This window comes from Betta splendens, chromosome 12, assembly GCF_900634795.4.
Source record: "Betta splendens chromosome 12, fBetSpl5.4, whole genome shotgun sequence".
Lineage (NCBI taxonomy): Eukaryota > Metazoa > Chordata > Actinopteri > Anabantiformes > Osphronemidae > Betta > Betta splendens.
In genome coordinates this window covers 8718524-8744881 of record NC_040892.2, presented here as the reverse complement: position 1 = coordinate 8744881, position 26358 = coordinate 8718524, and the positions used below count along the sequence as shown (strand labels likewise).

General features: G+C 42.6%; 1 protein-coding gene across 7 annotated transcripts in view; it reads right to left on the bottom strand.

The window, feature by feature from the left end:
* The window catches only part of ppp1r26 (protein phosphatase 1, regulatory subunit 26), a 62809-nt gene that overhangs the window by 19446 nt on the left and 17005 nt on the right, over positions 1 to 26358 (bottom strand). For 2 of the 7 annotated variants that reach the window (XM_029168738.3, XM_055513171.1), the window contains exons 3-4: positions 16007 to 16096; positions 8055 to 8345 (exon numbers count right to left, since the gene is read on the bottom strand). The exons of 2 other annotated variants lie outside the window; for them this stretch is intronic. The gene's annotated coding sequence lies outside the window, so the exon portion shown is untranslated. The remainder of the gene's footprint in view (positions 1 to 8054; positions 8346 to 16006; positions 16097 to 26358) is intronic. 3 more of the 7 variants (XM_029168737.3, XM_029168741.3, XM_029168740.3) reach the window with 2 other exon arrangements.

Here is a 26358-nt window from a genome sequence, read left to right as displayed (position 1 = left end):
ATATGCCTCCAGGGAGAGACGCACGCACCTGGAACGGCTGCCGCGCTTTGGCTCAACTGCTGGCTGCTCAGGTGCATTGTGGGTAACGTAGGTTGTACGAAAAGACAGCTCCACTGTGGCCTTCATTAAAAACAGACACAGGTGAAAACGCTCACTTCTATACAACATATATACAAAATACTAGCAACCATGACAACCCTGCTATTCCAGGAAATCACTAAACCTCCGGTACTCGTTTATTTAGATGTTTTTCACAGTTTTTCAAAATTTACTACAGAATAATAAAGATAATCTGTGGGATTTGGAGCCGAGTTGAACAGACAGGCAGATAAGCGATAAAGCTGTGCAGGGATTCACTGCAGTTAAAAATGATCACTATATATGTTTGCGATTATTTCTTTTGGATAAAAATGGAAACATCACTTCAGACACCTTCTGAACATCCCAACGCTTGTGTATTTTCACCCAGACTAACCTGAAAAACACGCTTCGGCTCAGGCCTATTATCGTTTCCCGTCTCCCTTTCTTTGGGATCCATCTTGTGACGTCTTATTCTCCACTGGTGCCCCGGTGGAGTTTAAAGTCTGGTTATGTTTTAATTCTTCTTACCCTGGATTCACATGAAACTTTAATGATCTCCATATAAAAACTGGGTCATTGCAGCAGCTTTGAATATGATACAGTATAGAACAAGCTCGGGTACTGAAGAAAACAGGTACCTAGCAACAACACTGCAACATACCAAAGATAAAATACTATATATATATATATATATATATATATGCAATATAATTATAATTATAATTCTTTGACATATGCACAAACTAAAGCCTTCAGCATGTTTTACTGAACCAGCTTTGTTTTGCAGTCAATTTCTGAAATATTGGCTTATTCTGTTATTCTGTTTACAGCAACAACAAAAAGCAAAGGCTGGAGCATCCGTCCACTCAATTATTAAAATTTTAATTTCTCTTTTTTTTTTAATTTTAAAAATATTCTCTTCTGCCAGTGTCAATGCAGCCTGCACAGTCAGTCCTCCCACATGCTCTACTTCACTCTCTCCACCCCCACGCCCCTCATTTTGGCTTTGTTACTTCTTGCATTCTTATTCCGCTCGTCTCTTTCCCTCAGGGTGCTCGGTCCTGGAGGCCTTTGGGTTCTGCAGATGGACTCAGCTCAGCCCCCGGGGATGAGAAATAGAAGGTTCTGTCTTCTGGGATTCAAAGAGTAATGACGCGGTAGACGGGTTGTGCCCTGCAGCCTGATTGTGACGCCCAAATCTATAGTGGGAAACGGAGTGGGTGTCTATATTTCTAACACACATTCAGATGAAGGTTTTGAAAAGGTAATTTCAAAGTCTGAATACCTAAATATATATATATTTACAGGAGCTCTATCTCTTCCTAAATACGAGGTGATCGGCGCTTGTGATGTTTCATTAACTTTGCTGGCGTCCACCCCTCAGACCTAAACGCCTCCTCAGCCTCAGACTGTGCCACACGTGTCCCGCTGTCATTCCTTTAGTTCATCCAGCTGCTGCCGTTGTACAGTAGTAATGGAAACATACTGGTATAGCTGCTCCAGCCTGTCCCCACTGGCTGCAGGCCTCATTAAAGCCATGTAGGGCTCAGTGGCCTGTCACACCACATCTCTCTGCCCATTTATCTGGCGGTGACCATTGCTGCATGGTTGTGTGTGTGTGCACTCGCGAGTCAGTGTGTAGGACCACTAGAATGTGTGCTAAAATATCAGTAGGCCACTGTGTTAGAGATGCTCACTGTCTGTGTCTATGCACACATATTAGACACACTTATTTCCCATTCAGCCCAGATTGACAGTAAAGGTTGCTTTAATAATAAAGTGTTATTTATGCCGCCTCATGCTCCCTGCCCACATACGCAAAAGCAGTTAATGCTTACAACAGGGCATACTCCATAAATCTCCCCTTTCCCTTTTTGTGTTTACTTTGCAGGTGTCCTGAAAGTCCTTGTACTTTTGACATTTATTTTGTGATATTAGAATGCCCTGCAGGCTTCTCTGGGTTTTCAAGGTGAATCAGTTTAGCGCTCGGGTTCTATTTATAAAGGTTTGTAAAGGCGGCACTAAACAGCGTGTAAGGAATTCCCTCTATGATACCCAAGAGATAAATCAGGCAGAATTTGTTTTCTTTATTGGTTTGAATTCTTTATTTTTGAGTACAATTCTGTTAGTCATCAATTATGGAAACAACTCAAATAAATGTTTTGGAAGCTGGTCTGAACAGCTGATCTACTGTCTTTATTAGTGTTTTTACTTAAAAAAATGTACTCTCTAATTCACTATGAATCATTTTGAAAATCAGAATGCAGTTAAAATTAAAAAGACAAGGTGCAAAATGTCATTGGTTTTACACACAGTGTCCTAAACTGATTAGAACATAAAAATACTCTGTAGAGTCTGCTGTAGAGTTAGAGTTACAGAGCGATGTGCACTAAAGCACCTACAAGATACCTGCACCAAGGTCAGTACAAGAGCACTGATGATAAAATAACATAATATACTCTATGATTATTTTATAAAGCTTATTAGTAGTTAATTATTATTTATTACAGTGTCATCCCACTGATTTAGAGGATCAGAACAATCAGATCAGAACCGGTCTCATTATTTTTATTTATTTTATTATGCAGTACTTGTGTATTTGAAAAATGCTGCATATACTTTACAAAGTCATTAGTTTTCCTGTTTCAGAGGTGGGTTCCTTCTAGTTGAAGTGCATTTATTTGAGGTAAAAACTGGAGAGTACACTCAAACTATGGCACTTAGAAGTTAACATGTTCTCATTTGACACAACAAAGTGCGTTTGGCTGGTCTAAGTGAAAAAAGTTGTACAGAGGCTTCTGCGGCTCCGGAGGGACTTCTGCAAAGTCTGATAAACCGCCTCGAGTGAAGGATGAAGACTACAAGGCTGAAATGGGGAAAAGAGAAACCTGGTACTGTAGCGGTAAAAAGGAGTGACTTAGTAAAAGTCTGTATCATGCTGCTCATCCCCGCTTGAGTCTTGAAGCCTGAGGCCAGATTAGCCACTGTTACAATAAGACACCTTAGAATTAACTGAGTTGCATTCTGGGTAAAATATGAGACATATGGTGCTGTACAGTGATATGGCTCTTTGTTTTCGTCCCAATTATGCGCACAGCGAACAGCTGTTCGTCAGCTGGACGCAAGTTAGAGCACTTTGTTAGCGTGAATCGCCGTCACACGCGTGAAACTGAGCGCGGTCCCGCCGCCGCTCACCCGCGCTGAGGCAGATGTGTTCTGTATGTAGGTCAGGAGGAGAACAGTGTTGGCAAACAACGCACCGGGCTCTTCTCCCACCTGCGCTCTGTAAAACATCTTCCTTCTCCGGTTTGTGTAAAGTGGGTGTCAGGTCTTATTATTCTGGCTCTAAACGCTGCCTGTTGCAGCATTTGTGTGCGACACGGCATTCGCTCGTGCGGTTTCGACTGTGACTCATCTGTCTGGTGCTGAGAGAACAAATGGAAATGAAGCAACTGCTAAGTGTCTAATCTTACAATGACATTAATTTAACCTCCCACGTGTCATTTCTAGACTACGCACCCGTACACTGAGTGTAATCTTTTAAAGCCAAGAGTTATTGCTATGAATGTTGAATGTTTATTGTGCATTACTGTGGGTAGACCTGTGTTTAAAGCTATGAATGGATATTTTTAAACGTTTCCTCCATCTCGGGACAAATCTGAGTAGCCTTTAATTGCTTTAACAGTTATTTTGTTTTACTTTAAGTTCATTTCGAGGAAGGGTGGGGAGTTCATGGTGCTCTCAGGACCCACAGAGCCACCGAAAACCTTTTATTGGATTGACACGCTCGCAAGTTAACGAACAGCCTCACTTCCTGAACTCAGCATTAAAGTTGCACACATTTTTTTAAACGGACAAAAAAAAGTTTTACCGAGCGCGTGGGTGGTGCTGTTGTAAAAAGCCACTGAGCTACTTTACGCCACCTCAGGGCTTTATAAACACAAATCACTTTAGCCCTCTTGCTAAACTAATGTAAAAAACATTTGGAACGTACAGTATGCATTAAATATATATATGTACAGTATGTATAAAATAAAAGGCTTTACAGAGGGTGCACAGCTCCTCTCACATTCTCTTCATCCAATAGTTCCTGTCCAAAATCAAATATGCCTATTAGTTTTTAATAAGTGCCCTGCTGTCCATGGTGAGGCATTAGTAGCCTGAAAATAATAACAAGAGGCTCCACGTAGGCTGAGTCAAAGACATACACACAGATTAAACAGGAGATTGGAATTTGGTTCAGTGCTGCATACACAACCAAAGGTACGCGCTTCTTCCCTGGATCATGACTGCTCTGAACGAAATCCTAAATATAGCAAGGGGCTGAGCAGCCTAGATAAACACGGAAGGGTTCTCGTAACAACGGTAATGAAGGAAAGATTACCGCAATAAGCCACGCGGCGAGCGAGGAGCAGCTACCCAGCGAGCGCCTCGCTATCTCTCCCAGGTCGAGCGCGTCGAGCGGCGACGGCCCCGGAGCACGGATTTGAATCTCGTTAACCTGAACAGAGACCTCCTGTCAGCGGCGCCGCCGTGGTTCCGGCCAGCGGCGCCGTGTCTGAGCCGTCGCCCCGGAACCTTCTGGCTGCGTGACCCCTCGGCTGTGGAGGCGTTCTCCTCACATGCAGCTTTCCAGCTTTGCTCCGCTCCCGTCTCACCGCCCGGTTTCGAAGGAGCACCTCGGAAGAGATAAAACCACACACTGGGCTCCTGTGAAAACGCTGTTTTGAAATGCTTCAAAGAGCTCCGCTTGTCATTGTGACTGTGGGATTTCTGATGAAAACAAACACGCTTTTTGTTTGTCAAGTGGTTTTAACACCCAACTGAAGTTAGTGACTGATGTGTTGTGTGCTGTGGCCCCTTCATGCTAAAAGTCACACTCTTTTCCAAATATTATTATAACAGGTATAATGTTACTATAATTAGAATTACAGTAAGATGGATTAGACTAATTTCAAGAAGGAGCGGTCCAACATTGACACACCTGTTTTATTTCTTCCATATGTGCACAGACAAAAGGCGATTAGCTCAGCATAAGGTCTGAAAATGTGTAGGCGTGTGTGGGTGGATTTCATTACCTCTGAACAGAACTAGTTGCTTCTCTAATTCTATAGTGCACAGAGTGGTAACAATCTCACTATTTAACTCTTGGCAAGGACTAAAAACGTGTCCAATTATTCCTTTAACGAGCCTTCTGTGGATCTTCTCTTTTGTGATGCTCATCCCTTTCACCCTCTTCTTTGCCTAATTGTTTACCATGAATCTGTCTGTGTTCCTTCTCCCTCAGCCAGTGACTTTTTATAACCTCCCCTCTCTGTCTCTCTGTTTCACTTAGCTCATCCCTCTGCCTTTTCTATTCTGGATGGGAGGCTAAATTAGTGTGTAATTATAGTCGCCAGCTCTTGGCTGTGTATCTGTAATGGAACAAAGCCTCTCCATATACCTCAGTAATAGCCTGACAGAATCCAAATGAGAGGGGCTCACTCTCAGGCGCTCACTTGCTTCTGTTCACACACCTTGTAAAGACGGCTCAAGCCACATAAGGTTGGGACTGGTACATATAAGATGGAAGGTAACATGGCTGATAGCTGGAACATTTCCAGTGATTTGTTGTTGTTTTGTTCATTTCAACTCTCGTGTTTGGACTTGAATGCACCGTGCACCATATGCCGTATTGCCTAGCTTTGCCAGCGCACTACTTCATGATCAGAGTTCATAATGAATTACTGTTGTCAGCGGAGTGAGATGTTGTGTTTGGTCTTTAGGGGTACAGTATATTTTAATAATTAATGTCAATCCTGCGCGCACACAAACACACACAAAGTGATGCTCGTTATCTCCTATGAGTTGTCCCCATTTTCGTTCCTCCAGCAGCGGAGAGGAGGTTTGTGAAATCTCTCCTGGAAAAGCACGGCACAACAGAGGCAGATCCTGACCCAGATTCAATTCCTCATTGTGCAGAGGTAAGATCTGGCACTGCAGGTGCGCTGTACATGTGAAAAATAACTCTTTAAGTATGCACTGACATCTATCTTTTTATGGAGTTTCACAGCTGGAACTGAAGCAATGCAAATTCACAAGCCTCTTAAGATACTGGGGAGTTTAATTTAATCTAAGAAAAGCAACAGTAATGAATTTAACAGCAAGGAAGACAGTTACAGTAGCTGTTAAGGTTCACAGCTGAAGGAAAGACACGAGAGGCCTGAATTAAGAAGGCGTCTGTGGTTGGTAAGTGATATACTTTGGGCAGGGAAGATAAATGAACAGCCAAAGTGGAGAGGGAGCTTGTTGAAACTGTCACTTATTTAACACTAAGATGTTCTAACAAACCATCCCACTATCATCCCCCGAGCAGCCAAATCCCACGAGTCACTTCAGTGGCACACTTTTTTACAGTGGAAGGCAGGAAGAGAGAGAGAGAGAGAGAGAGAGAGAGAGAGAGAGAGAGAGAGAGAGAGAGAGAGAGAGAGAAGCGTAAAAAAAAAAAAACAAGTAGCGAAATCCCACACAGAAAAATGACCACTATTTATCAATACCATCAAGCAAACACTGGAGCTTTAACAAAGAGACCTTAGAGCAAACTGTAATAATTCCTCATGTACTTCAACATATGGCTCAATATATGTCCTGAGAACTGTCCACACGGGCCTGTGAACGCAGTATGCTACAGCTGAAGTGTTACTGTGGCTGTTCCCAGCAGCAACAGCAATTAGATCGGCTTCTGATGGAATATTTAATGTGGGAGACTCCAAGAATGGATTCTCACAGCACTTCTCACGTCTCCCCACTACACATGCTCTAGCCGTCCTCCCTCTTCACACACAGGCACGAGAAGAACAGATGCAAACACTTTCTTCAGAAGTAGATTTGCGGTCGCTATATATATATTTCTAAAGGGAGAGAGGGAAAATGCAGCGCGAACCAGAGAGGAGGTGTCTTACAGGAGGAGAGCGAGCCAGGCCCTAATGAATTATGCACGGCTGAAATGGTTCCAATTCCCATTGTTTTCTCCAAAGACCTACAGCTTTCCTGCGTGAGACAAGCCCTCGCTCTCCATCAGCCACCGAAAGATGCGAATGCAATGAGAGAGAGAGAGAGAGAGAGGGGGAAAGAGAGGGAGCGAAAGATGGAGGAATTTACAGAAGCGGATGGAGGGTAATTAGAGTGGGAGATAAGGTGGGCATGTCGATAAGCCAGAGTGACGTTTGGTAATAGGTAACGTTAGCAGCTCCAGGAGGGAAGAAGGGGTGAGAAGCAGCAGAATGCTAAGTTGAAGCCCGGAAACGACAGGTAAAGAAAGAGAGAATGATGATCAAGGCTGAAAGGTTTTACTGGAAGCACGTTTCAAGATGGAGCACTAGGGAAATAGATTGATTGGTGCAGCGCTTCATTAGATTATAGCAACCTGTTTCCTGAGGGAGCCTCATTCTATCACTGACTGACCACAAAATATATAACCTTTGCACCGTCTGCACCCTGTTCACCCTCCATCCAGCCCAACCACCTCTGTGGGACCTGAGTGCTATAATTACTCTAAGTAGGCAGTTCTTTCAGTGGAATAAACGGTTCCCACTGCACATGATCCAGAGAGCATTTACATTTCCTTTGAAAACTATTTGGCAACACAAAACAGTAAATTGCAGCGTTTAGCGCTTTTATCCAATGGGTTTTTGAAATTGCCTCTCTGGTAGAAATGTACTGAGGACGTTGCTGCCGAACCACTGAGAGTGACTGCAGGGTCAAAAAGAGAAAAAGTGATTAGCAGATGCTTAATTCCCCATGTGCACTCAGAGCCGATAAGGTTGATTGTAATCGTTTACCCTTTATCATAACTGTCTCATCTTGACATTGACATATTGAAACTCACCTGTCATGTATTTTGTCTAAAGGTAAGCAGAACTTTAAAGAGAGCTCTTTAGAAAAGCTAGAGGCCTCAGCTGTGAGCTTCTATGGACCTTACTGTGCACATTTACCTTGCTGTGTGCTGGTACCTTGATGTGATGCTCTGACAGACGTGTTGTGGTCAACAACAAGCTCAGCCTGACTCTTCTGTCACGCAGCGCCTGCATCGCTCCTCATGCCTCCGGTTTGTATATATGTGGTTTTTCTACTTCTGTTCTTGAAAACAGGTTTTATTTTTTTTCCTCTTCCAGCTCCGTAGTGAAATGTCTTCTCACCAGGACTTATTGTTGAATCATGCGGTGAAACCCCAGCAGCGGGGAAGCCTTCTCGTGTTTCTTCCTCATCACTGCAAGCGACTCCATCTGTGCAGAAAATGATTAGAGCGAGGTTTGTGTTTACGTGCTGATGTTATGCATCGTCTGCAGCGAACACACAGTACAGCATCGTCTTCTGGCGCGCTCGTATGAGATTTGCTGGTTTGCATAATAATCTCTTGTTTCAAATTGGTTTCCTGTGTGTGCCGTGCAGCAGTTATTTATTTATTATTTATGTAATCTGCAGTGGGGAACTAACCCGAGTAGGGAAAAAATCAGTGAGTTGTTATCAGTTCCTGCAATTGATGTTTCCCAATTCACTGCTGGTCAGTTTTTAATTTGCTTGGGCCCCGTTGGCGCTAAATTTGCATACAGTGCGTTTTATGACATTTTTTTTTTGCATTCCCACTGCTTTCCCACCATCTCATGGTCTTGATGAGATAATGACATTAATTATAAAATCTGCACATTGCGTCTCTGCTACCAACTGTGCTGGTTAAATTATGTATTTCACAAGGTGGGCGCATGTAAACAACCCCCCACAATAAGTATGGTGTGATTGATGTAAACCACGTGAACTTTGAACTTGCCCAGTTGACACTATGATAAATGGCATCTAGGTGCATTAGTCATTTCTGTATTGGGCTGCTTTTCTCTGGCCCAGCACTTCCTCAAATCAAGAAGGCCTCCCGGTCAGTTCTTGACACACTAGATTTGGCGAATACGTCACGGTTAGGAAGGAAAATATAGAGAAAAGAGGATTCTTGCTGTGAATATCTGTGGTTGGTGCTCACAGGAGAGAAACACAATGGTGCAGTTTGGTTCCAGTCTCCACTTGATCCTCACATTTCTCTCAGCGGAGACAAAAAAAAAAAAAAAAAACTAAAAAGCTTTTGTCATGCTTCCTAAATTGAAACATTTGTGCCCCCGCGTTGTGATTTCTGCTGCTCGTTCAGTCCAGACACAACTGTAAAGTAATATATGGCTTTCATTTTCTGAAAACACATGCATTTGGTTGCCGGGGAAGCCGATGGTGGCAATAAGCCAAAAGTAGAAACATATCGTTTCCATTTCTTTTACAGGCAAAGCTGTAAGACAAAGGTATACGTTTTTTCTTTACAGACTCACTCATAAATCATTTGCTTATAAAGAGGTGTGGTGCGACGGTTTTAAAGTGGCCATACGAGCTAAAAAAACTCTCTTAGGGCAAATCAGAGCCCATCTGAAAATACCACGTCCCAGAACTCTGCAGTCCATGAACATAGGAAATGCATTAGCTTCAGGCACTGCTACTGTATGTGGAGCTGTATTCATCTGGCACACTGCCAGCCTTACAGCTCCACCATGTTGTGTTAGCCACAGCGCAAATCTCTAGCAGATGAGTTCAAAGCAGAGTCCTCCTCGCTGTGACGGACCAGAAAAAAGCAGGACAACAGATGCCAATTTACATAAAGCACATACACTGAAAATGCGTATAGATGCGCAAGCTGGAAGAAATGCCTGCTGTTTTAATACTAGAAAACATTTTGTGAAACTGAATTTGCCAGCGTTTAATGGACAAAAGTCAAAAACATTAATTCTTCATCCTCTAGTCATTAAATATGAGATGATAAAAAACTATCTTCATAAAGCTTCTGATTGCCTGGTACCTGAAGGCATCAGATAATCACATAAAGAAAAGACTTGAATTAATGAAGTAGTTAAAATCAGCTATCTATTTCTGAAATACCATAAGCACATACAGTAGTAGTATGGAGAGATGCTCACTGCTCCCACTGCCCTCTGCAGTGGGAACGCTACTCGTGTTCCTGGCTTTAATGAAGGCACACTCACTGATTGTCCCCTCTTTCTAAAACTTTCCCCGCAAACGGCGAGAGGTCTAATGAAAGCACAGAATGCGATGCAGTGCATTTGTTTACAGGGATGAAAGCAAAGGCACAGCAGCGGTTAGCAAGCGTGAGCGGCACTGCTTTGCATGCCCTGCCTGCAGAACCAGCTACAGGTGGGAAGGCGCGTCATACTGGTTTGTAATTTAACAATTATTATCACCAACAACGTCGAACGCACTGCAGCTAATTAAAGAAACACTTTAGAAAAGGTGCCGCGTCTTTTTTTGTTTATCTTTTCCAAATATGCTTTTTTTTTCTAGCTCTGTCTCTTCTTGTCTTTGTTTCTGCTGCTTTGCTCCATGTTTATGTTACTTGACAAGTTTGTGCTCTCACCCGCCCACGTGCACTCGCCTCTGCAGTGAAATCATCTATACCTAAAACTGGCAAAACCACGTTGACAGTCCGTTCTGGAGGTACTAAACAAAAGCAATCGCAGTGGAACCACTGACGAATCCAATCCACCCGCCCACATTTGTTGGTTATACGTGCAGCCATGGATGATGAACATGTTTAAATATCTACAATCAATACTGCTTTTGATGGATAAGCATCTACACGACTTTTACAAATGTCTGATATTTCTTACCATTTGGAGGGACAAGATAATTTATGATCCTTAATAGAGTTGTCTAAAATCAATTGATAGCACTATGTCACTGAGTAAATGTTAATGAAACGAAAATGTCCTTATCCACTCATTTGTGTTCCCAATAATTTACTGCATCCCCACATAGATCAGCGAATAAAACTGACCACTTGCCTAACCTTGCCTCGCCCCTCTGGACCGGGGGAATCAATGTGCTGCTCTCCCACATCCTGGAATGGATGGGCCTTATTGTGAGTGACACGCTGGGCTGTAGAGACCCAGCACACAGGAAACAATGGGGAAGGGCAGTGTATGTTTCAGTCAGTGCTTATAAATCAGGACACTCCAGGTGATGACCAGGCTGTGACTGCGCTGTCTGTAGACATGTTGGTCAGGCAGAGATGGTCAAACTGACGAGGTTAAACACATATTTTTATTTATTTATTTTATTTTGTGTGTTTTATTCCATAGTTTAACAGACTAATTGGACCCTAGGTGTAAATCTGTGCATCTGGGATTGGCTCCAACGCCCTTGCAACTCAATGATACGTGCTCCAGATATTAGACAGATGGTTGATTGACACTCGAGAACCTTCTGGTGAACCTTATTCATGTGCACCCTCTTGGTTAAGGCAGGCCAACCCATTCTGGTTCCCAGTGCTTAAAATAGCACAACCTAACAGACCCCCCTATGCGTCTTGTGCTGACACTGAGGCAGGTCCCCTGTGGGATTAATAGGGGTGTTTTGAATGTTAAATAATGGCTCCCCAGATGGAAGAAGCAGAACTAACGTCAGGACAAACATGCCATAACGTCAGGCACAAAGACAACTGGGTCATTTTAGAATAAGGCCATTGATCCTTCTATCTATTAATCTAGGTGAGACGTTCTGGATCCCATCTGTCACTAGAACAGAACTGCTTTACAATAAAAAACAAGTTTGTTGAATCGTCAAAGTTAAAACACAGCGTCCAATGAACTTCAGTCTGAACCACAATCTGGGTAGATGGGTATCTGTATCACTTTACTGTACTAATGTTGCAGTCTGAGGATCTGTCAAAGTTAACAGTTCGTCATATCTATTGATACGAGTGGACATTGGTGACACGGCTGAATTCTGAAGACATCCTACTTGTGTTCGCTGGCGCTCGCAGAGTATTTTTCTCTATCTTGTACTTTCCCTTTCGCCCGCTTTCACTTCCTTCCCCACAGCATCACACATCCCCCGTCCCTTTCGCTCCCTCTCCATCTCTAGCTGTCCCACTCTCTCTTTCGGTTGCGCCTTCTCTCACGCTCTCATGTTTATTTCATGGAGCCCTCCAGCATCTCAGAATAAATAAATTATACATTTCATTATGCACTCATTTCAAAGCTCCTTTCAGGAAAACGACTAAGCTCATTTGTCCCTGAGCTTCTGTTTATCCTAAATGACTGCATCAGACATGATCATGAGAGCCTGCCAGCCCTGACTGTCCATGCTTGTTTGCCATGTACCAGACGTAATTCTCATAGAGTCCACGTTCCTTTAATACCGCAGCTGCTGCTGATCCTAGGATTAGATTTGGTAAGTAGAGAAAATACATGGACGCACAGACCAAAAGAATGCTCACATAAATTATTATGGGGATTGGAGTTGTTGCTCATACCTGAAACAACGGGTTTCTAACCAACGGTTGCATATATATAAGTTCTCTCACCTCATATTTTAAAGCCTTGGGAGACCTTCAGTCCAGTTCTATATTGGTTTTAATGACAGCCCCCGCTGGTCCCACTGGGTCACGCTCTCTCTAATATGCCAGGCTGGTGGACCGCGTGTGGTACTGTACCACCGCTGACGGCTGACGTTGGTGATGTCGTGTTCTTGGCCGCTCTCCTGCAGACGAGCCGCTCGTGCTGAGGGTCAGTTTGACCCGCGGCGGCGGCAACGTTGGGGTCGACAGAAAACCGCCCGCCCCCAGATCCGTCCGTCTGCGCTTGCACTGGACTGCACGGCAGAACAATAAGCAATCTATAGGTTTACGTATGGCATTCGCGCACGCAGCAGAGCACATGTATGTGTTCGTGTGGACGCGCGTTGCCAGCAGAAAGCTTGGACACGCGCTCTGCCCCACATGGGCCCTCATGGCCATCTGTCCCGCTGTCTGTGTGCCAGGCGCTGCTCGTTGCATCGACTCCTCTCCCTCGTTCTCGGCTGGACCGCGGCGCCGCCCGGCGCCAGAGGGCCGCAGCGTTTTAGCCCTTTCATCACGAACCGCCGGAACGTCACATGAACACGACGCGGCCTTGAACAAACAGCGGCTCCTGTGAGTTTGGGTTTTTTAACCGCTTCCACGGTAAATATGACAATATGGTAAGTAAACAGAATAAAAACAGTAGATCAATAAGTTTTGGAGCATTTTACTACGACTACAGCACCTGAAGCACTGGACAGAGCAGCAGCAGCAGCAGAGACAGAGACTGAATTCATTTAAAGTCTCATGCTAGTTGATGTTGCACATTGTAGATTTAATGTTTAACATCCAGCTAACACAACTAATAATTTCAGCTGTGATGTAGGGACCAATTTCCTGACAGGCCAAATACTGATGGTAATAGAAAATTCTGTAATTAACCATCAAACCAGACCCACACGTTTGTTCTGCACTGCCTGGTGACATTCATTAACCATGTCCGCAATTGTTTTGCCCCTCACTGGTGGGCTGTGCTGCAGCTGCACAAACAAAACAACTCAGTTAATTAATATTCATTCTGCTTTATCGCGCAACCAATATGAGCTTCATATACCACCGATGCTTAGCCACTTTAACTCCGTAGCAGTACTCCAGCATAGTGCTGTGAGTAAACGCCTGGTCGCGCTGCTGAAATGAAGCCAAACGCATCAACACACTGAAAACAACGTATGACAACTGTACTTGAGTTCCAAAAACAGTTTATGTCATGTTGTTTTCGACTGCAGTGTATGTGGGAGAGTTTGCCAGAAGGAAAAAACCTGAGCAGCTGCTCTGACAATAAAACATTACCAACATTTTGCTGGATCTCAGCTTTGGTCTTTTATACACAGGCCACTTCAACCACCCCTGAGCTTAATTAATAAAGCTTCAAAACAAAGTTTGAAGATATGAAGGTATTGTACCTTTAATACAGGACAGCAATAATGTGCAGTCTATTAGAGGCTTTTATCTGGGGGGGTCCTCTGTTCAATCAAACCCCAATTCATATTCATACTTATATTCATTGCATATTTATTCTTTAAGCTGCTGGTCCCATTCTGGCACATTCATATGGGTGCTGCACGAGTGATGTCTCAGGAAGAGTATGACTCACTCTCCCAACCCTGAGACTCCGGAGCACGAGCTCCCGGGGGAGCCAGTCTGTTTGAGAATGCTGTTCCAAGAGCTGATAGGCTCACCTTAAAGGTGTGATGCTATCCTAAGACATGTCACCTTATCAACAATAGCATTGCCTTCACTGTCTGGAAGCTAGAAAACTAGTGAGAAGGGGTTAATTAGGATTTATTTGTTTTTGGTTTCACCTTTGATGACATCCTTTTTGTGTAAATTAGCAAGAGTCTGTGGCCGCTAAGTGTTTGTTTAGGTTTGAGCTAAAATTCCATTTGACTGATAGATTCAATAGGACGATGCTGAATTAAAGTTACTGTATAATGGTGGCAGAAAACAGGATTTTTTTTAGACTAAGGAAACTGAGGACACCTCATGTATGCAGTTATTATATATTCCATCCATCCAGACCTGTGTACCTGTAGGGTCACAAGAAGCTGCAGTATTTCCCAGCTGGAGGAGAGGAATGATTAGATTAGTTCAGTTCAGTTGTTTCCACAGTGTAGTGTGGAGTTTTGTTTGTTTATTGTGGTCTGTGCTTGGATTATACGTCTACATCGTGGTCTGCGTTAGATATTTTTACTGCTGTTGATTCTGTATCATGTGGTATTTGCTTCATGCAGCTCAGTCGTGCCTCCTGCACCTGTGAAGTCTCTATTCTTTCTAGTGGGAAATTCAAGCAAAGATAATATATCGGTTTATGATTTATAATCTGTAGTGTGAAGAATTATTTTTATTCCGTCCTGGCATAAGAGACCTTGTGGTGATGGTCTGCCAGGGTACACAAACAGTGAATTGTGTAGTTACTAGCTTACAGGAGGAGGCTGAACTGCAAATCAATACTACAGTAAAACATGATGGAAATATTCATGTGTGGCAGTTTCTCCGGCCACAGTGACTGGCACAGGATCAACTACATATTTGGAGAAGACAGGTGTGCTGTCCTCTACAGGCAAACACCAAGCCTTGTTTTTTAAAGCTGTGTAGTAGAGGATTCCTCTTCCCAACAGTGACCCCAAACACGCATCAAAGACGCACCGAGGTTGTTTGAAGTCCAAGAAGCAGCAAGCAGCGCTGCCTTAGAGGCTTTCCCTTTACAATCACCACACACCCTGTCTCCCCGCTCGCCCTCGCTCCGTGCATCATTCAGAACGTACTTCAAAGATTACTGTACAAGAACATGAGCACTGAATCCAAAGGCGGAAGCAAATCCCCAGAACATTACCTCATTTACTTACACAACCTTGCCCTTACTCATCAACGAGACACCTGTTAGTACCTTCTGTCTTGAAGCAAACTTCAATACTCGACCTACTGGTTGCCAGTCCTACTAGTTCACTCACTTTGATTTGATTTCATTCATTTCACCAAACATAATTTACAGTAGAAAGGTGCATAGCTACCCATTAAAGTCCCAGCTGCTTACATTAAAGTTCAGTCCAAACACTAGGCTTATGTCAGTCCAAAGAACTCCATCCTGACCTGAGATTATTTGATGTACTACGTAAATCTAAGCAAAGATATTAAGCTTTGCTAGAGGATCAAAGTCTCAGATGCACAGCAGGCTGTCTGCATAGTGGATATGATCATCTGGCCTAATACACGAAAGGAAAAGTCTTAACAAAACATCCACGATGCAGATTTGCTCTGCAGAGGTGAGAGAATCTGCAAAAACTGTTATGTAATCTGTCTTTGTGTGGGGGGGAAAGCAAACATAGTCCATCAATACAGGAGGAGAAATCAGGTGGACGAGGATGCTCGGCAGCAGGGGCTAGGACACCAGTGGGATTAAAGGGAACTAGGAACTGGGCCAAATTCAAGGAAATATTTGAAGATTTGTTCTGCAGCACACAAGCACAGACAATGCTGGAATGAATTTCAGAAAAAAAAAAAAACCTTGAATGTCCTCGAGTGGTCCAGCCAGAGCTTGGACTCAAATCTGTGATCTCGGAGACGATCACATCTCGCTCGCTTGGCTCGTTCAATCTGTGAGGAACAAAATAAGACAAGGGAAAGCCAATAGTGGTGAAGGACAACTAATCTCTGCTACTGGTGCTCATAACAAAGTACTCATCATTAAAAAAGGGCAGAACTGCATCAGTATGTCTCATATTTTAATCGCAGCCTCTCTATTCAGATGCAATATAACTATTAGTTTGTTTTGTATATTTAAATAACGATAGGGGAAAATAAAACGAGATAAAGAGAAAGAAGATGTGGTAGATGCACAGCAGCCTGGCTTTTAGTTTGCAGTCGTGCAATTTCTTGTTACCTGTCACTTCCTATACGGAGATCCAGAGGCACAGTGTAGGAAAAGACACAAGTCAGACAGGTTCTGAATTTAGAGACGAGTGACAGATCAGCAAATCCCAGAACCACTTTACCAACTTGAATCACACACGCTTCCTATATAGTCATGTTCAGACAAGGTACTCTGCTTTGATACCTGTCATAGCTCTGCATATCACAGAAAGCAGGGAAGGGTGTAACTAGAGCAGCGAGGAAAGAAATATGAGAGTAGAGGAAGAGGAGACGATCACACGTCATCATTTGAGGCTTTAATGATTTAAATGCTGTTTGAAAGTCATTTACACTATATATAATAAAAAATCTCACTACTAAGATACATCCTCGGGTTTGTACTGCAACAATTCTTCTTTACACAAGAACATAACATGAGAAAAAGCATTTTCTGAGCAAGCATCGGATCCATGTCAAGGAAAATTGCGGGTGATTATATGAATGTTAATCCAGGAACCGATGTAAAATGTATTATGTTATAAATTACAGTCAGACCCATCCAACCTTTGTAAAAATGCAAAGGATGAGGCTCAGTCGACAGGAGCATATTTTAACCCTGTAACTTTTTCATCATATATATTTTTGCAAAAGCTAATAAAATATGAAAGACAATTTGTGGTTACATCGTGCACGCAGGGCTAAGTAAAAATGATGCCTGAGACGCATCAGCCATGCAGGATGAATTTTTCATAAGCCCCGACTAAAGAGCGAGGGAGATAAAGTAAAGAAATATTAAACCAAGGCTGTTACAATCCTTTACTATGTTTCGGGCTGACAAATAGCACGGGCAACTTTGACATTTAAATGATTTGTAAGAATAATCAGACCAGAGGATTCTTGTTTACCTGAATCAGGCGTTGTTTGTAGTCAAAATGCTGAGGAGGAGATGAATATTAACGGGCGGGTCAGGAGGCTGGGTGACGATGTGGAGGTTTGAGTTATGCCAAGTCACAACCTTGTGGCCACATGTCAAGTCTTAGTAAGTGTCAACACACTAGCTTGAACACTTACTCCTAAATTCCGTCGGCGTTTGGGCGACAGATGATCCATAAGGGCACTGTCTTCTTGCATCATATTGATTGCTTTGCACATCAGAGGAGGTTTATTGGGCAGAGAACAGCAGGCATTAAACATTTAACACTATGACAGCCCTGTTTAGATTGAATCACAGACATTAGCTGTTGACAACCGCGTGTGGAATGAATTCACATTCGCTGTTTACAGCCGAGCAGGACTCATGTGGTGACTCAGTGGAAACTTATAATGGAGGAGTTGGAGCCATGACGACCTCTACGATACAACATGGAACTTGTAAACACTAATTGAATGCAACGATAATTGAGGTTACCGGGGGGTAGACTGTTTTGCTACATCTGCTAAATAAAAAACAAAAACCCTACTAGCTTATTAACCCAGTTGATCCCTGTTCTCTGGGCAACTGTTCTGCTTTTCCTGCTCGCTGCTCTGCCCTGGAGAGATTCGTCAAGCTGCTCTGCCACGACAACTGTGAAGGATCGAGTGGAGGCACAAATCAAAAAAGGCAGCTTGAAACTGCTGCTCACGCGTTCGACACGCTGTCAGCGATACAGTCAGCGAGCGAAGGAGCCAAACAGACGGCTGGCTGAAAAGACGACCACGATGCTTTACTGAAGAGCTTCAAGATGAAAACGACACAGCGGGAGCGACGTGGAGCAACGATCGTGGACGGTACAAACAGACAAAATGCACTGAAGACTCCCCAATGCAGCATAAATACAGAGACAGGGCAGTGGCTAAAAGGCTGAGAGGCATTAGCTTACAATAGAAGGCAAGTGTAGGATAGAGGACGGATCTGGAGGCGAGTTGAGAAAAGCTAAATCACAAATGTTACACTGCATTAACAGAGGCTTCAAAACTTATAATTAAAAAAAGTCTACATCAAAAATTGAATCCTAAAACAAATCTTTAATTTGCACAAGATTCAGATTCTCACTGCAGATCAGACTGAACAGAGCCTGAAAAGTACACAAAAGCGACATTAATTACGGTAATATGTTTACATTGCCAGATGATTTTACAGTCCATAATCACATCAGCCACAAATTAAAGATGAATTATGCAAAAGGCCACTTGATTAAATGTGAAGAGCAGCAGTGACTGCAGGTGCTGCTCCGTGGAAACGCTGCCGTTTTTATTTTTTCCCAGAGTCTTAACCGGGAGTTTTGACGTGGGTCTAATTGCTACTCTTTCCCTCCCGCTAACTGAGCTGTGTCATTGATTTGCACCGGCAGAGATTCAGACTGAAAAACACAATCACAACATGTCATTTATCGAGGAAAAACTAACAAAAGACGGCCAATATTTGGCGGCTGAGGCGCACACACGCAGCACATAGGTGGTATTTATCTTTCCGCTCCCCTGTTCCTGGAACTGATGCACGCCGGTGTGCTGTTGTGATTTCCAATGGCTTGAATCTCTGCGCTCTGACATTACTCGGCAGGTCCAGATGTCATAACGAGCTCAACTCCATACCGGATGAATAATCACGCTCCCTATAGAGCCATTTTTTATTCAGTAGCATAAATTAACAGCTTAGCGTTGACCTCACACAGCATGTAACCTTCACCGTTTACAGTAGGAGACAACACCAGGATGTTAAATATTACATTCATGAACAGCCTTTTGCCAGTAATGCATTAAAAAGGAATTATTATCACAAATACACATTTTGTACTTTGCCAAATGGAGGTAGATGTAATTTTGGGTGAGTAGTTTGCTAAAGCTAATTGAGGTAAACAACACCTACTCATCAATATGTTGTTCACCCTCTTTAGGGGATGGTTATAAACCTGAATCATTACTCATTTATACAGCGGTATCTGTGAAAAAAACATTTCTGGGGTATTAACTTTTTAAATAATAATTAAGAAAAAATGATCAATTTTTAATTTAGACAAACTAATTAGCAACAGCACTGCACAGGTTGTGGATCCATTGTACCTGACTTTTTTTTCTGCTTGCCGGTTGACTGATTGTGTGACAGGGAGAGTGAACATCCACCTGCATAATGTGTATCCCATTTGATTTATAAGTGACGCGGCCAGGAGTTGTGGAAGGAAACAATAGAGCAGGACAGTAAGGAAACATATGTCTGTGCAAAGAACGAGGAGTTTGATTAATGATCAGAGGTACTCAGCGACGCCTTAACGTGTTTGCTGTTATTACAGCCCCACTCATTTCCACCACCTGCGCGCGTATCGTGTTTTCCAAAAAGGTCTGAGTCGAAGCCCCCGTGGAGTTTGTTCAGCAGCTAATCTGACTCACTTCAAGACAAACACACGATCTCCTATCGTCTGTTTGCTCTTTGTCTTTTCTTGTCTGTCTCCTTCACGGTGACTCATCCTTCTATAGACACTTATCTTCGCAACTCGGGGTGAAACTCACATTTTTACACACCTCTTGTGGTCACACCTTGCAACAGAGGTGTCAGATCCGGTTCTATCGCTTTTTTCAAGTACGAGAGCTGGCCTTGGTGTCGGTTCCCACTATGCATAGATGAAGGAAAGCGTGCATTAGGGGTTTTGTGGAAAATCCACACACATTGACAGCAAATCATGAAACTGATAATTTATAATGCGAAAAAATAAGAAAGTACTGGTTTATAGTTCTAAAGTCAACTTCTTTATTTGTTCAAGGTATGACGGTAGGTTCAAAGACGCCATTTTGACACTCCTCTTAGGAAGTGTCTCATCTCTGGCAGTCAGACAGAATCACTGGCAGTTTGCTCATTAGTGCCTCAATAAAAGAGAAAGCAACCAGTGCTGATGAGATTATAAAGGTAAGCGAATATTGGAAAGAATAAGTCTGACTGACTAGAAGCAAAATGCAAATGTGGTGCATTCACAACATTGACAAAATGTGTAGAAATAATCCATCTATCCATCCATCCATCCTGCTGTTAAGCACACAGTCTGCCAAAGAGCTTACGGCTAGTCATTGACCCTTTGTACAAATTCTCATCACTGTTCAATTCACCAAGTTTTCTCGGCTCTTTCACACAGATACAGTTATCAGATAATAGATGGTCTTTCTCTGCTTGCGGGCTGCTTTCACAAAACCTGTTTCCAAACCAGGCAATGGCACAGCTACTGCCAGTAGGGCTGATGTGTGCAGCCACATTCTGAAAAAGTAAAGCATTAAGGCTGGGGTGATAAGTCAGACACATAAATATACTATTCTGCACGTACAGCATCACCTTGTTTACATTTTGGGAGGCATTTTAACATGATTAGATATTAATCTGTGCTTTTAAAACCTAAAATGGCCGTGGCTGTCTTGTTAAAGCATCACACACCAAAACATCTGTTATGTTTCACATAAGACAACGCAGAGCAGATGACAATGGCTAGTATGTCAGCAAAGCTGTCTGATGCACAGCAGATACTGTATGTGGAGGCAGAAAATATATACCAGCCTTAAGAGCCTCCATCTTCAGCAGACAGAAGAGTGATGCAGGGCTCTGTGCACATTTTGAGATGATGTTCAATCAACAGAAGGGACAATTCCTGTGTGCAGGAACTACAGTGCATACTGTATGGCCATCAGATTCCTTAGGAGGATAAAACCATAATCCTGAGCCATGTGGACTGGTTTGCTTGAGCCTAATTGGTATTCATTCTTAGCAATGAAGAATTTAAAATGATTACAAGAAAGCAAAATCAATTGGATGCATCGCCACAGACATTTCCTCATCTAGAAAATTGTGGTTACTGCCTGGTTTGCCTGTGATGTGGAAAATGAATGATCAAATTAGATGTCATGGCGAGTTAAGGTCTGTGGATGTGAGCAGCTTATAGAATATTAAAATAATACACGAGTAAATCTGTTTGTCTGGCTTTGACCGATGTCAGCACCTACAGCCACCACGAGATGACCTTCATCGTATCTCTATGGCAGCAGCTTGCACATGAATCCACACGCCTTCACCTCAAGGAGACACTGGAGTGAGGGGGTGGGTTCAAGATGGAGATAGAGAAAATGGTAAAGAAACTTAGATCGAGTATTAGCAAATACTTAAATTATATATTCTATGATTATATATGTTTTAAGGGAACTGTTAAAGATTTGAAGATGACGGGAAATCCTTCTGTGTGTTTAGAGGTCAAACCCATCTTCCTTTGCAAATGTCTTTCAATAAAGAGATCGGGGGTGAGATGACAGTGACTGAGCCATAATCATTCAGCTCACTAATCTCCATTTAGACCACAGCCCACCAGTCAGTGGCTCTGCTGCTCTTCACTGATTCTATGATGGCAGGCAGCGTGGCTCGAGACAAGCCATCATGTCGCAAGGCTTCTCCTGAAATGGGGTCAGATGAGTAATAGAAACTTTAAGGAAATAGGTGTGTCACAGGCTTTGATGGCACCGTCTCTGTTGGAAATCAGCCGGCAATCAGACAAGGTTGTGTGTGTGTGTGTGTGTGTGTGTGTGTGTGTGTGTGTGTGTGTGTGTGTGTGTGTGTGTGTGTGTGTGCGCGTGTGTGTGTGTGAGTGTGTGTGTGTGTGTGTGTGTGTGTGTGTGTGTGTGAGTGAGTGAATGCATATGTCCAGCGTGTCTGCTGGAGCTATCCACTTCTTATGTCTTAGATCAGTTCTGGTTTTACACTATGGCCAAATGACAACAGTTTAAAGTTATGCTGCACATTTTATGAGAAATTATCCATACTTTATGACATTGTAATCTCTATATACAGATATATATTGTACTTTATTCACAAGCTTTGATAAAGAATGTTGGCACTAAATACAAACACAACCTGTCCACAGTGGAAAAGTTAGTATATGAAGAGGCAGATGGTTGGAACAATGCAATGTTGGATTTATTAATATCGCATAATCGTTTGGCAGATGCTTATATCTAAAGTGAGGGACACATCCACAAGAGCCACCAAGGGTTTAGTGATTGTTCAAGGACAAGTTGATGCGGATCACAGCGAGGCCGACGCTCACCCAGCGGTTGGTAGACGATCTACCCTGCCTCCTGAGCCGGAGCTGCCCCATCACCACATGGTGACCCCTCTGGGCACATCCCACTCACAGCGGGTGTGGTCACGAGTGCAGGAGACTTTTAACCTTTCAACCTTGTAGAGGCCAGTGCTGCGATGCTTGTCCTATTTTCGGTTTGCAACCAATGTTCCACTTGTATCTCTAGAAAATATCCAATGATCCAACAGTCAGCTTGTTGTTAGTTTGCATGGGTAATAAGGCAACTAAAATAAACTGGGAGGTGGCAAACTCCTGTTAAAAGACCTATTTCCACTGTATATTTAACAAGACAATGCAAGTGGTCTAGTCAACTTGGCATTTGTAGTAGCGGCAACGAGCTAATGTTATTGCACTATAACTTGTGTATTTCCCTGTAAGGCAATAGATGACTGAACACAGCTCTATGCCTAGAGCTAATGAGCTCCCACCAGAGTCAGCATGTTCAACATTAAGACATAAAGCAGCTGCATTACAATGATCTCTAAGGAGGCATGAGCTCTCCTCACTGCCTTTGCTTTCTTCTTGGTCTCTCCCCGACGCTCCCTCCTCCCTCGCCGTGTTTGTCCTCCTTTTTTGTTAGCTCTTAATCAGCACGCCGCGTTTAGCTCCTTTTGTCACTGTTGCGCTCATTCTTTGTCGCGGGCTCCATTTGATGTAGTTAGGCACGGTGCCTATGAGATTCCTCTACATCTGGGTCAATTTTCAGTCTAAAGATTAATTTTACATGAATCTATTTCTAGAGCTTCCCGGCATTCATGAACAGACTCACAAGCTGCACACACCTATTCATCACCAAGCCAATTCAACCATCCCCCCCATCAAGCAAAATGAAACAAGACGTGCATGCTGGAAGCCACACACACACACACACACACACACACACACACACACACACACACACACACACACACACACACACACACACACACACACACACACACACACACACACACACACACACACACACACACACACACAGGACATCCCTATTTTGCTGTTTTACCATGCGGGCGAGGAAAAGGCGAAAGGCATCACGGTTATGATCCTCCAGGAGGAGAATAATCTGCTGAGAAGGGGGAAGCGGACGATTTGGATGTGTAGATAATTAAATCCTGGCCTGTGAGAGGACTAATGATGAGATTTTCTCAAAGCTGCTCGACCTTATCGTTTTCATCTGAGCCATGAAAACAGCACTGACTGCGAATCATGCTGGCACTTTTATTCATCACTCAGCAGTTCACTCACTGAGAGGAACTCTGGTGAGACCAGGGGAGAGTGTAGCTATAACCTGGAATGAACCTGACGCTCTGTCCCACAGCCGAGTGTAGAGATGGACAAGCTAGAACTGCCCGACTCAAATCCGACTTTCAGATCTAATTATGTGAGTATATGGCTTGAAGGCACATTTGATGGATTACCTAAGACTGCGAAGGTGTGGGACGGTGTAGGAGGAGGGAAAATCTAAAATTTGCATTTCAAGGCATGTGCTATAATTGTGACTTGTAGTTTCTTTTTTCCATTTGTTACAAAGTCAAGAGGTTGCGCTTGTTATCCTTTTCTTTTCAAACTAATAAATCATCTGTGTAACTGGTATTTCTCATGGATGATGATTTAAATGACTTCGCTTTACTTTTCAACCTGCACATTCTTCCACTTTGGACAGTGCACATGTACAGCCCATTACTTCTGCCATCCTTTGTAATAAAACATCTCTCTATGTCTTCTTTAGCTGAAAAACTCCTCCAGATGACATCTGGAGGAGCGGGTCACCTGAGACTGCAAGACACAGGCTGCAGTGTTGGTTGACCTGAACCACCAGATTACATCACCGGCACTGAAAAAGTCTTATGTGGAGGTGTTGTAAAGACAGAAGCAGAGAGGTGTGTTAATATACTGAGGCTTAATACTAGTCAGATACACACATTCCCAAATACACAACAATTTTTAAAATTGGTAAAGTTGCCCCTTAAGCAAAAATTAAGAACAAAACATAGCTTTAAATGAATCAAAAACTGCATATTAAACCAAACATGACACTGCAAATCTCCCAAATGTTGTGCTTTATTGCAGAATTTGGTTCAGTTCTATTTTCTGCCCTGTTTTCGTTTTCATTGGCCATTTTTACTGTTTCCAGCTCGATAACATGACAACGTGAGCCACCTTTATCTAGTTCCTCAGCTCAATTGATCTACAGCGTTGTTAGGACAGAGACATGATGTAGTGGTAATTTCGGTATGGCTGATCAATACCATCGCATTACATAATTCATGGGGAAATTGTTTGTGGCCATTTTTTATCCGTGTCCCATATTTTGATTGGATCGGTATTTGGAGCACAAGTCACAACCGGGCCTTCTGTTTTCTAACACAAACAGCAGCCATTCAGAGCTTTGAGGTAGATGCTAATTTTAGCACGTCAACATTCCCATGATGCGTGTGGCAGGTTGCTAATGTTTAGTATGCATTTCTACCTTCCTAGTTTGCTAATGTTTGCTAATAAGCAAAGACAGTACAGTATCTGTGAACATTTTTAATTATTACTTACAGGGGAATATGTTTAAATATTCATTGTTAGTGTGGAGCGAGTTTGCACAGTTCCATAACACTAAAACTAAAAATGTCGACCTCCTGCTGGGAGGACTTTGGAGACTAACCTGAAAACCCTCATCCTTTGGGGTGTGCGTGTCATCCAAGAAAAAGCAACTTACACACAATCACCCGCAAAGCCTCGACAGGACATGGTTGAAAAATGCAATGTGTGGTTATGAATATCTAGATAATATCTTGTTAATCTTTAAGCCATTTTAGTGACTAACAATGTCAAAAAAACTCAATTACATAAGTGATGAAGCTAATAAATGAGAAAACGCTCAATAGGCGAAAAATTAGTAACGTCAAAAAACTAAATGTTGATCAGACACAGTAACTGAGAAATATGATCGTCATTAACCCTAAACATGCAGCATCTGTAGGTCTGAAAAATGAATGAGTTCAACTCTAATTGAATAGAAGACATCACACTATTACAATCCAGTTATTACACTGCTCCATCTGTCAGGCTGGAGTGTTGAATAAATAACTTCACCTTGTGGTTGACCTATGAAATGATGTTCAGGATGAAGCTAATAGGTTATAAAGCACTTTGCAACAGCAACATTATGCAGCACTTGATGATTGTTTTACTATTGATCCATCAGTTAGAACCTTGGCAAGCTAACGCTGGCTTATATATCCCAATGAAGGTCTCTTGAAACAGAAGCTCCGTATGAAAAATAGAATCCTACAAATGCAATAATAACAAACGCTGACAATATCTCATCTTTTCTGAGTAACTATTATTTACTGTATGTTCTGTATTAGTAATCACTTGCTATTCACCAGTGACTCAGACAGGGATCAGTGAATACATTATTCACTCATATGTCCTGTTTAGTGCGTAATCACCAGAATAAAGAGATGTTAGAAAGAGCCTTTTATTATCTACACAGGCAGAAAGTCTCCTCACCGAGGCAGAAATGCTACGCTGCCATGTCTCAACAGACAACTCAAAAACTGGCTCAAGACAGGGAATATTACACTTTTATGTGGAAGTACATGATTTTAAAAGATGCCATGAAAAAGAAAACAGAAGAGCAAACAAGAAGAATGCAGTTATAATTATTATTATTACTACATCATTAATTTTCTTGTCTAGGTCTTAGTTACAGTACATACCAGGTCTTACATAACATGCTATTTGCTTATGTATTTCCCCCAATATGCAATTCATATATAAAATAAGAATACAATTTGATCCCAAACCTGCAAAAGTCAGACAAACTTTTCTGTTTTTATCTTAAAAATCACAATCGCCTCCTAGACAATCAAGCAGAAACTAAAATTCACAAACAGAAAAAGGTCTTTTCTTATCTGATTACTGCTAAAT